The sequence below is a fragment of the Macaca mulatta genome, chromosome 1, assembly GCF_049350105.2.
Source record: "Macaca mulatta isolate MMU2019108-1 chromosome 1, T2T-MMU8v2.0, whole genome shotgun sequence".
NCBI lineage: Eukaryota > Metazoa > Chordata > Mammalia > Primates > Cercopithecidae > Macaca > Macaca mulatta.
Window position 1 is genome coordinate 195957026 of NC_133406.1, and position 9011 is coordinate 195966036.

The following is a 9011-nucleotide window of genomic DNA, read 5'->3' on the forward strand; positions in this document are numbered from 1 at the left end:
TAGGAGATTGAGACCATCTTGGCTAACATGGTGAAACCCCATCTCTAAAAAATACAAAATTAGCCGGGCGTGGTGGCAGACGCCTGTAGTCTCAGCTACTCAGGAGGCTGAGGCGGGAGAATGGCGTGAACCCAAGAGGTGGAGCTTGCAGTGAGCCAAGATTACGCCACTGCACTCCAGCCTGGGCAATAGAGCGAGACTCTGTCTCAAAAAAAAAAAAAAAAAAGAAAAAAGAAACGGAGCCTCACTATGTTGCCCAGGCTGGTTTGGAACCTCTAGCCTCAAGCAATCCTCCCACCCTGGCCTCCCAAAGTGCTGGGATTCTGGGATTATAGGCGTGAACCACCCACTGTGCCTGGCCTAAGTTTTGCCTATCTTTAAACAAAAATAAGCAAAAACGAAGACAAAAACCTCAACCTCACATTCTCTTCATCATCTCTCTGGTTTTCTGACTTCACAGCAAAGCTTCTGAAAAACAGTGTTCATACTCTTTTCTGTTTCCCCACTGACCATTCTCTCCTCAACCCATCACAGCTGGGCTTCTACCCCGCCACCTCCCTTCCATCACGTTAGCCAACGTCTCCGGTAACCTCTGAATTGCCCAGTTCAGTGAGGATGTCTTAGTACTTTGCTCATTTGTCCCTCTTACTGCAACAACTAATATCATTGACCATTCCTCTTACTCAAAATGCTTTCTTGCTTGACACCTCTGTATCATGGCATCTTCTTTTGGTTTGCCTAAGTCTCTGGCTGCTACCTCCCTGCATTATTTGAGTCTCCGGTGTCACATTATATTGTCACATTATATTGAAAGTCCTCAGTAAGTTGCCTCATTAAGACATTCAGACATGACTAGGAATCCCTCTGCCCCACCTCCAACCTCACTAACTTCAACAAATAGTGACAAGTATGTCCCACGCCTTATCCTAGGCCTTTGGGGATAAATGTAAAAAAGACACAGTCCCTGCCCACAAGTACAGTTTGAGGGTGGCATAGAGCCTTGTAAAGAGGTGATTTCAATTCCAATAGCGTGGCAAGTGCTGTGATGGAGTAGGTACAAGACACGCTAGAATGAGAGAGGGGGACACCTAACCTGGCTTTGGTTTGGGTGCTGGCTGCAGTGAAGGGCTTTCCAGAGGAGATGTCATCCAGGCTGAAAAGCAATCTGCAGCTATGGAAGAGGTGAGGAAAGTGTCTTTTAGGTAGAGGGAATCAAATCTGCAATGGCTCAGAGGTGGGAGTGTAGGACATAAAGAATTGCAAGTGGGAGGCAGTAGAGACAGTGGTTAGGAACACAGACTGTGGTTTTGGATGATCTTCCACTTCCTGGCTATGTGACCTTAGGCAAATTACTTAACCTCTTTAGGTTTCGGTTTCCTTAATTGTGAAGAGGTAGAAATGTTTCATAAGGGTCAATAAACTATCTAACGTGTCGAAAACCCTCAGTAAAACGTAGCTCTTATTTTTATTATTGAGATTGCTCAGAATAGCTGGAGCACAGTGTGAAGATGGAAGCAGCAGGAGGTGAGGCTGGAAAATCAGGCAGAGGCCAGAGAACGAAGGGCCTCATATGCTGGCTGCAAGGTTCACACTCCACCCTGAGGGCAATGAACAGGTCCTGAAGGGTTAAAGCGAGAGGGACAAAAAAAGACTTTGTTTTACAAATATCTTGACTGTAGTGTAGAAAGGGGATCGGAAGGGGGCAAGCTGGAGGGGGGCACCAGTTAGGAAGTCATTCCTACGGCCTTGCCAAAGATGCTGATGATATTAGGGTTGGAGAGAAGTAGAAACATCACACAGTTTGAACAAACAGGACCTGTTGACTGACTGGCTGTGGCAGATGAAAGACGGGAGGAATCAAGGAGGATGCCTGGATAACTTTGCTTCCAACTTCACAGAGAATATAGGGGCCAACAAGCACAACCCTCTCCTCTTAACATCATCATATCAGCACCCACCCTCTCCGTGCGTGCTAGATTCTGCCCCATCTTCAATCTTCCCATCTTCCCTGATTGCTCTTAAACACTTGCTCAATTCCCACCAACCCAAATAAATATACAAACAAAGCCATCCCCTAACTACTTTTTCCTTAAGCTTCTACCCTTCCTACTTGCTTCACTCCCAAATTTCTCCATTAGCTCACTGTGGCCTACTAGATAAAGTCTAAACTCAATATGACACTCAGGGCCATTCAAAACTTGGCCCCAGCTGGGTGCTGTGGCTCACGCCGATAATCCCAGCACTTTAGGAGGCTGAAGTGGGTGGATCATGAGGTCAGGAGTTCAAGACCAGCCTGGCCAACATAGTGAAACCCCATCTCTACTAGAAATACGAAAATGAGCCAGGTGTGGTGGCATGCACCTGTGGTCCCAGCTACTCGGGAGGCTGAGGCGCGACAATCACTTGAACCTGGGAGGCTAAGGTTGCAGTGAGCCGAGACGGTGCCATTGACCTCCAGCCTGGGTGACAGAGTGAGACTCTGTCTCAAAACAACAAACAAACAAACAAACTTGGGCCCAGTCTAACTTCATCTCTAGTCACTTCCACATTACAACAACCTTGCACTCTCAACTCCCCAGGCCCTTCCAGGGCCCTCTGCATCTCAGTGTTGCTCTGCCATCAGGAATGGCCAGGTTCCTTTGGGGTTTGCAGTTCTGGTCCCATCCATGCCACCTCTTCCTCTACTATGCTGTAAAACTTACCCATCCTTCCCACTAGAGTGTGAGTTCCTCAAGGGCAGGAGTTGGTCTTCCCTGTCTCTGTGTCCTTAGGGCCTGGCATAATGCTTGGCACAAAACAGATGTTGAATAAAGGCTCACTGAGTGAATGTGTGAAGAAATCAGCCAGCTCCTGTTGAGATGGTTAGATCTGAATGTCCATGATATGCAGGTCCATAAAACTACCAACTTCCCAAAGCTGCCATGTGCGGAGTGGCAGAATCTCCATCCAAGAAGGCCAGTGCAAAGTCTATGAGGTGTTTTACAGCTATGACAGGAAATAGCAGTGTCAGCAGCGGTGTCATCTTTGGACACTACGGACAGGGATTCAGTGCCATGAGCGGTCAGTTAAATTGTAATTGGAGTGAACTGTTCTTCTGCAAACCATAATGTTATTTAGCTGCAGCCAAATGGCATTCAAGGAGGGGAGAAATTTTTTTGAAATGTCAAAGAAATTATTTCCAATTTGGTGCTCACAACCAGAGACTCTAATGATCAGTGGAAATGAGAAGCAAACAAATTAGCACTAATGGAAAATGGCTTTTGGAAAAGAGGATTTAATTTAGAGTCAACTGATCATGGCACGCAGCATGCAGTAAGAGTCAGCTTCACCAGCCTGGTCATAAGAACTGGAGCACGCATGGAATGCCAGAGAAAAATATATGTATGCCATCATGCTTATTGGGATCTCTCTGTAAGTGGCAGCCAATTAAAATAGTCATTATTTTACCTCGGAGAGAAAATGGTGCGAAAAATCAAGCACGCAAAATTAAAAATCCAGATTAGGAACCTCGGTCCAAATTGGTTTGTTCGTGGCCTTCTAACCTTGGCAACGTCTTCTGCAAGGATGACAGACCTACTTTGTCTTCAGCCCAGACTGGACTCTTTGTTTTTAATTTCCTCTCCACCTTCAGAGGTGATTAATAAATCTGGACTCATCCATAAATCATTTCTATAGTGGCCAAATGGTTCTTCTTCATGCAAGGAAACTAAAATCACACAATCTCAAAAGCCCCAGCTCTCACGCTAAGCCAAAGGTCCTTAGCAACAAGCGAAGGGGAGGTATTAAAAATCAAGAGGTCAATAGGTCTTGTTTCTAAATAAAATTTCCCAGAGGGCTTCCCCAACCCCCTGAAATCAAAAGACACCTTCTGAACGCGAGAGGCCTCCAAGGCATGGGCTGCCAGCCTGGCTCACTGTCCCCAAATGGCCTTGGAGACAACAAGCGAGTCACTGTCTCCTATTCCTGTAGGTTTCACATGCAGAATGAGACAGGCCTTCTCCTTGGGCTCCCATCCCTGACTCCTCACTCTTAGTTCTCCATTCAGAGACAGGGAGAGAGAAACATTATCTCCTCAAACTTCCAAACAAGGTGTCCTTACTTCTCTCCCAGGGGCATATGCACTTCAATTTGTCACTTCCTTCTCGCGGACCCTCTTCTGCTCCCCACTCATACCCTGACAGACACCCCTACCCCTGCTACCCATCACTTCCTGGTAGACTCCAATCTGCCCCCATATTTTCCCCACATCTGTCCATTTTCTCCATCCTCTCCCCACAGGAACTCCTTTCCCTCATCTCCTTCCTATGAAATCCTCTGCCTTCATCTTCTCCCTACTTGCTTCATCCCTACCCACAGCCCCCACTCTTCTTCTCCCCAGACTCACTTCTGCCTCCAACCCCGCTCCAAGGACCTTCATCATCTCTCATCCTCTCTCCACAACATGTAACTGGCGAGGTGAACCACACTCTCCTTGCCCCTTCACTGCTCTATGCTTCATCTTCCTTGACCCATTTCCCAGCCTTCCTTCCCTTCCCAACCTTTTTACTCTGCTCTTGAAAACCCTTCTTCCCAATCAGCTAAGTCTCCTCCATTCTCAGCCTCTCCCGTCACCCGCCCACCTCCAGCCTGCATCCAAAGCTGGCTCTACTCCAGGGCTCCCCTTCTGCAAGGCCCTCCTGGTAGAAGCTGTTTAGACTCTTACACCCCCAGGATTTCACGGTTAGGAGGGGGCCTCATGTCTCCTTGCCAAAGCCCAACTCAGTTCCTTATTCCACCTCCTTCTTGTAAAAGCCCTTACTACTTCAAGGGTCATACCATTTAGCTGTCTCAGCCTTTGCCCCTCCTCATGCTGTCACCTAGAGACTCCAGAAAAACTTGCTCTACCCATCAAAGACTGGTACCTAGCTCACAGGCATCCTCTTCCCTTCCCTCCCCTCAAGTCTTCCTATCATCCAGGGGGAGTTCAGTGGCCACGTCAGCATCCTGAGTGTCTCCTGTACTCCACTTTGGCCCCTGACTCCCACGGCCACACCCTGGACCTTGTCATCACCGGAAACTACTCAAACTTCATTCTTCCACTTTCTGTTCACAACTTTCTCATTCAATGATCTCAGATACGGATTCTCTGACTTCACTGGGACCTCTAGTCCATACATTCTTTTTCACTCTCCTATCCAGTTTAGATACTAAAGTCCTTCTTTCAATCACTGTTTTGCCACAATCTTCAACTTCCTGGTCCTTTGTCCTTCCATCTATCCGCCCGGTAAAACTCAAACCTAGATCAATTAAACTAATCTCTCTGTACCCACCACTAGGTGGCTGAATGTTGTTGAGGGAAAAATGCATATTACATAACCTTGCAGACCGCTGCTCTTGAAAATTGACAGTCACTAACCTCAACAGGGCCATCATAACTGCCCAGAAATCTGTTTGCTACCTTAGTCATCTCACTGCCACTCTCCACTGCTGATATTTCAATCTTTCTCTGCTCTTTTCAATCTCGCACACTATCTCCAATCCCACTCTCACTGGCTGATATCATGTTCTTATATGACAGAGAAAATGGAAACCATCAAAGAAGAATTACCTCAACTTCCTGTCACGAAAACTACCAATTAACCCTCAACATAATGCTTCCCTTCTGCCACAAAACAAATATTCCTCCACCCTTCTAAGTGAATTTCTTCACCAACACTTTGGTGAAGCCTTTTTTTCAGGGGCACCATTCTCAGTTATCTTCTTTCCCTTATAATTTTACCTTTTCCCCTCTTGCTGGATCTACACCAACGTTTCTCCCATCCAAATAAAAACCTGCGTTTCCTTCTGGCTATTGCCTTATTTTTCTTCTAAATAGCCAAGCTTTCTGAAAATGTATCTTACATGAATCTTCACTTCCTCAATCCCATCTGCTTCTCAAACCGCTGTAATTTGACCTCTGCTCCCATCACTCCACTGAAACTGTACTTGCAAAGGTCACCAACAACTTCCTTGTTTCTACATCCAGTGGATTCTTTCAGGCTTCATTTTACTTGATTAGTCATAAGCCTTCAACATTTTCCTTCCTTGGCTTCTGAAACACCACATTCTACTACTGATCTTCTTACCATTTTGGACACTTCATCTTGATTACCTTTGCAGGTTCCTCTTCCTTTGCCAGACCCTCAAAACTTGGGTGTTTCTCAGGGTTCTGTCCTAGGTCTCTTCCGACTCTACACTTACTCCCTGGGCAAGCTCAACAAATCTATTGGTGTGGCTGGCATCTATAAGGCCCCAAAGACTCCCACATTGCAACTTCGAGTTAGACTTATCTGGCGAACTCCAGTTAGGCATATCCAATGGCCTTCTGGATACCTCCACTTGGATGTTCCATTGGCACCTCAAGCTCACCATGCCCAGAGCTGACCCTCTCCTAAAAACCCTGCTTCCTCTCCTTCCTGTTTGCCCAAACCAGGAATCTAGAAGTCATCCTTCATTTCCCTTACTTCCCCATACCCAATCAGTAACCAAGTCCAGTTTTTTCTTGCTGTAGGTGTCTAAGGAATTCATTCTGCCCTTTCCATTTCAGCTGCCACTCCATGCTTTATGCTACCATAATCCTTCCCCACTACTGAAACAACCTCCTAACTGGTCTCCCTCCTTCTCCCAATCCCCAATCCAGTTCTTGCACTAATCTTTCTTTTTTTTGAGAGGGAGTCTCGGTCTGTTGCGCAGGCTGGAGCGCAGTGGTGCGATTTTGGCTCACTGCAACCACTGCCTCCCGGATTCAAGCGATTCTCCTGCTTCAGCCTCCCGAGTAGCTGGGATTACAGGCACCCGCCACCATGTCCAGGTAATTTTTGTATTTTCAGTAGAGACGAGGGTTTGCCATGTTGGCCAGGCTGGTCTCAAACTCCTGACCTCAGGTGATCTGCCTGCCTTGGCCTCCCAAAGTGGTGGGATTGCAGGCATGAGTCACCTTGCCTGGCCCCCTGCACTAATCTTTCTAGACACAAATCTGATTGTTACTCCCCTGCTTAAAGCCCTGCAATGACTCCCTGCTGTCTTAATGATAAAGTCTAAGCCCTTGTGCTCATGGGTGTAAAATGCATTGGAAAATTTTTACCATCAGCAAGATCTACCTGTAAGCACAAAGCTGAGCTTGGCATCAAAGACTCTCCAGGATCTGGGTCTAATTTTCCAAGGTTCCCCTCACATGAGTCTCTAGCCTGGCTAGGGTATGCTTCATGTAATTTCTGGCACATTCACCTCTTTGAGCTCCTGAAGGGAGTCTTTTTTTGTTTTTGAGATGGAGTCTCACTCCGTCACCCAGGCTGGAGTGCAGTGGCACAATCTCGGCTCACTGCCACCTCTATCTCCCGGGTTCAAGCCATTCTCCTGCCTCAGCCTCCCAAGTAGCTGGGATTACAGGTGCCCACCACCATGCCTGGCTAATTTTTGTATTTTTAGTAGAGATGGGGTTTTGCCATGTTGGCCAGGCTGGTCTTGAACTCCTGACCTGAAGTGATCTGCCCACCTCAGCCTCCCAAAGCGCTGGGATTACAGGCGTGAGCCACCACACCGGACTCTTTGTTTTGTTTTTTGAGACAGGGTCTCACTCTGTCACCCAAGCAGGAGTGCAGTGGCACAATCATGGCTCACTGCAGCTTTGACCTCCCCGACTCAAGTGATCCTCCCACCTCAGCTTTCCAAGTAGCTGGGACTTCAGGCATGAGCTACCATGCCTCGCTAATTTAAAAAATTTTTATTTTGGCCGGGCGCGGTGGCTCAAGCCTGTAATCCCAGCACTTTGGGAGGCCGAGGCGGGCGGATCACAAGGTCAGGAGATCGAGACCACAGTGAAACCCCGTCTCTACTAAAAATACAAAAAATTAGCCGGGCGCGGTGGCGGGCGCCTGTAGTCCTAGCTACTCAGGAGGCTGAGGCAGGAGAATGGCGTGAACCCAGGAGGCGGAGCTTGCAGTGAGCCGAGATCGCGCCACTGCACTCCAGCCTGGGCAACAGCGTGAGACTCCGTCTCAAAAAAAAAAAAAAAAAAAAAAAAAAAAAAAAAAAAATTTTATTTTGTAGAGATGAAGGTCTCACTATGTTGCCCAGGCTGGTCTTGAACTCCTTCAAACCATTCTCCCGTCTTGGGCTTCCAAAGTGCTGGGATTACGAGTTTGAGCCACCGCGCCTGGCATACAGAGTCTTTTCCCCTCCCTCTCTCTAAAAGTCTTTCAAGACCCAGCTCAAGAGCCAATCACACTGCCAGAAATGCCCCTTCTCTGATTATGAGCTCCTCAAATCCTTACTCTTCTGTAGTATTTATCTCACATGCAGAATCAGAGTTGCTTCGTGCGTGGTTTCTCTCCCTCTCCCGTTAAGACATGGGAGAGAGAGGGCCAAAGCCTGATCCTCACTAGGGCCTAAGGAACCTTATTTAGCCCACCCAGTCTCTGGCACATAGTATGTAAATATACTGGCACACAGTATGTAAATATAGATAAATGCAAGAAAGTTGCACTCCCAGCTCCTCGGTGGATCCTATCAACAGGGCATTCTCTGAAGTCATCAACTGAAGACTGCCTCCCACCCATCCATCCATCCATCCATCCATCCATCCATCCATCCATCCAGAATATGCCTCGACCCCACTGGGTGGAGGTTGGGTCGGCACGCGCCCCCTAGGCCGTTTTGTACGTTTTTCTACCTCCAGCCCTCGGAGCTGCGGCTGGTAGAGGATGGCAGAGGTAGCTAGACGATGCAAGTCAAAGGGCACACGCTTCCGCCGCGTAGGATAGGACTCTGTTCGGACGAGCGACCCTGCCCATTCCCAGAATACAGCAAGTCTCCAGCCTCCTCTCACCTACATAAGAGGGTGCGGACTTTTCCTGACCGGCGCCCCGGCTGACCAATACCTGATCCAGATCAAGCGAGTTAGCCAATGGCTGCGGGCCAGTAACAGGGGCGGGGCACGGTTGCTAGGGCCGAGCTAGTGGGGTGAGGCGAGAGGCTCTGGAAGAGACTTGGTG

The 9011-nt window shown here is 47.9% G+C and overlaps 1 protein-coding gene across 18 annotated transcripts in view; it reads right to left on the minus strand.

Moving 5' to 3' along the window:
• Positions 1–8861, minus strand: part of ARMH1 (armadillo like helical domain containing 1) — a 52214-nt gene extending 43353 nt beyond the window's left edge. For 14 of the 18 annotated variants that reach the window (XR_001444678.3, XR_013402718.1, XR_013402719.1 and 11 more), the window contains exon 1: positions 8690–8861. The gene's annotated coding sequence lies outside the window, so the exon portion shown is untranslated. Of the gene's footprint in view, positions 1–2702; positions 3852–5758; positions 5944–8689 lie in introns of those variants that run through there. The other 4 variants (XM_077959390.1, XM_077959385.1, XM_077959377.1 and 1 more) reach the window with 4 other exon arrangements.
• Between the last annotated feature and the right edge of the window lie 150 nt (positions 8862–9011).